The following is a 2698-nucleotide window of genomic DNA, read 5'->3' as shown; positions in this document are numbered from 1 at the left end:
AAAGGAAGACACTGTGGTTGTTGTGGGCAGACCTAGCATCAGTCTGACAGAGATACTGGGTACGACATAGGATGTAACCTGGTAAAGATTGTGATGTGTACAGGTTATGGGGGTAGAATGGCTGGCACATTTCTGTTTGCTGATGACACCAGCTTGGTAGTGAAGGATCTTGTGTGTAATATTGAAACAGTATCAAATAATATAGTTCATGAAATAAGTTGGTGGCTTGTGGAAATAATTTGATGCTAAATCACAGTAAGATTCAGTTTTTACAGTTTCTAACTCACAATTCAACAAGAACCGATATTTTGATCGGACAGAATGGGCATATTATAAGTGAGACGGATCAGTTCAAGTTCCTAGGCGTTCGGATAGATAGTAAGCTGTTGTGGAAAGCCCATGTTCAGGATCTTGTTCAGAAACTAAATGCTGCTTTATTTACCATTAGAACAGTATCTGAAATAAGTGACAGTTCAACACGAAAAGTAGTCTACTTCGCATATTTTCATACGCTTATGTAATATGGTATTATTTTTTGGGGTAATTCTTCTGATTCAAAAAGGGTATTTTTGGCTCAAGAACGGGCTGTTCGAGCTATATGTGGTGTAAGTTGGAGAACCTCTTGTCGACCCCTATTCAATAGTCTCGGAATTCTGACATTGCCCTCACAGTATATATTTTCTTTAATGTCGTTTGTTGTTAGCAATATTAGCCTATTCCCAAGAGTTAGCAGCTTTCACTCAGTTAATACTAGGCAGAAATCAGATCTGCATGTGGAATGCACTTCCTTGACTCTTGTGCAGAAAGGAGTGCAATATTCTGCTGCATCCATTTTCAATAAGCTACCACAAGAACTCAAAAATCTTAGCAGTAGCCCAAACACTTTTAAGTCTAAACTGAAGAGTTTCCTCATGGCTCACTCCTTCTATTCTGTCAAGGAGCTCCTGGAAGAGCTGAAAAATCAAGCAAATTCCAGTGTTACATTGTTGATTTTCTTTATTTAAACTTACGAATTGTCGCCTGAATATGTTTCTTATATTTCATTTTATCTGTTTCCACTATCATGTTATAATTTCATGTATTGACTCATTCCATGACCATGGAGACTTCTCCTTAATGTGGTCCCACAGAACAATAAATAAATAAATAAATAAATATGGTGGAGGAGGAACTGTGGCAGTGCAAACAAATTAGTGACACAAAAATATACACATTCTGCTGCGATACTTAACTAAAGTTGTTCAGCAACTTGCTGGATGTGCTTGCAGACAGATACGTGTAAGCACTGCCCCATCCAGGTGTGCATTACCAAATACAGTGTTGACAAGACTGCGTCTTCCCTGGGCGCCACACTGTCGATCGCAGTTGTAAACACTTGTCGCTACGCGGGGGCTACGGACTACTCCACTTGTAGACTAAGTCTCACAGGCTGATCTCCATTACGAAGTGTAGCTACGAATTGCAACCCTGTGACTCTGTACTAGAACTTTCGTACGTCAACAATGAACGTGACCTGTCCGTCGATTCCCGGTTCTGCTGCTCGTCACAGCACGGAAGTCTATCTCGTTGGCAGTGGTGCAGATTTCGCCAATTGGGCTGCACTTGAGGTCGGTGGCAAACTTTCGAGCATTTTCCATGGCACCATTCCGAAACTGTCTCAACGTGCCATCTCCAGTTGTATCCGATGGCGAGGACACGACAGATTGCATCAGCATAGAGACGTACCTGTGTGGAACTTCCTGGCAGATTAAAACTGTGTGCCGGACTGAGACTCGAACTCGCTGTGAGAACAGGGTGCGAGTCCTGCTCAGGTAGCTCAGACGGTAGAGCACTTGCCCGTGAAAGGTGAAGGTCCCGAGTTTGAGTTTTGGTGTGGCACACAGTTTTAATCTGCCAGGAAGTTTTGTATCAGTGCACACTCTGTTGCAGAGTGAAAATCTCATTCTAAATACCTGTGTGGAGTTTGTGTCTGTTCTGAAAAACCCTGACTGACCTCACTTGAACTCTTCTGTTAGGAGAGTTGATTTGGAATTGGAACAGTTGCTTATGTCGGGTGTAGGGTCACATATTGGCATGGTTCCTGTTGTTTCTCTCAGTAGGTGGGATTATAGTAGGCATGGCCTACACCTCAACAGGGTAGTGGAGGAGAGGGGAGAGGAGGGGAGGGGAGGGGAGGGGAGGGGAGGGGAGGGGAGGGGAGGGGATGGGATGGGAGGGGAGGGGAGGAAACTGGCTGGGCTAATAGCACGAAATTTAAGGGGGGGGGGGCAGTGCCATGAGTGGTAAAATACCAGTGATTTCAGGTGTAAGAGCAGCATCTCTTTTAGAATGGTTAGGCAAGAAAGAAGGCAAGTTCTAAGAGTGGTCAGGATTGAAATGAACCTTCAGTTTGAGAAAGAAACTAAACAGCATAATGCTGGCACATTGGAATAGCAAACACAGCTGTTGGTTAAAAATTTTCATGAATCAGCAGAAATTTTATTTCCACCCAGTTTTATCTCAGTCAGTGTGAAATGCCAACTATCTTTAGTGCACGAAAATGTTTGAGGGCTAAGAAGTAAAATTAATGAAGTACTTATCTGCATTGATGAATGAGTCATTCAACCCAGTTTACACGATCTGCCTCTCTGAACATCAAGTGACCACTGGTATCGATGCATTAAGCGTTGCAGGACTTAGGTTAGGTTCTCAGTTTTGT

The sequence above is a fragment of the Schistocerca piceifrons genome, chromosome 10 (genome assembly GCF_021461385.2).
Source record: "Schistocerca piceifrons isolate TAMUIC-IGC-003096 chromosome 10, iqSchPice1.1, whole genome shotgun sequence".
Lineage (NCBI taxonomy): Eukaryota > Metazoa > Arthropoda > Insecta > Orthoptera > Acrididae > Schistocerca > Schistocerca piceifrons.
Note: the sequence above shows the minus strand (reverse complement) of the source record.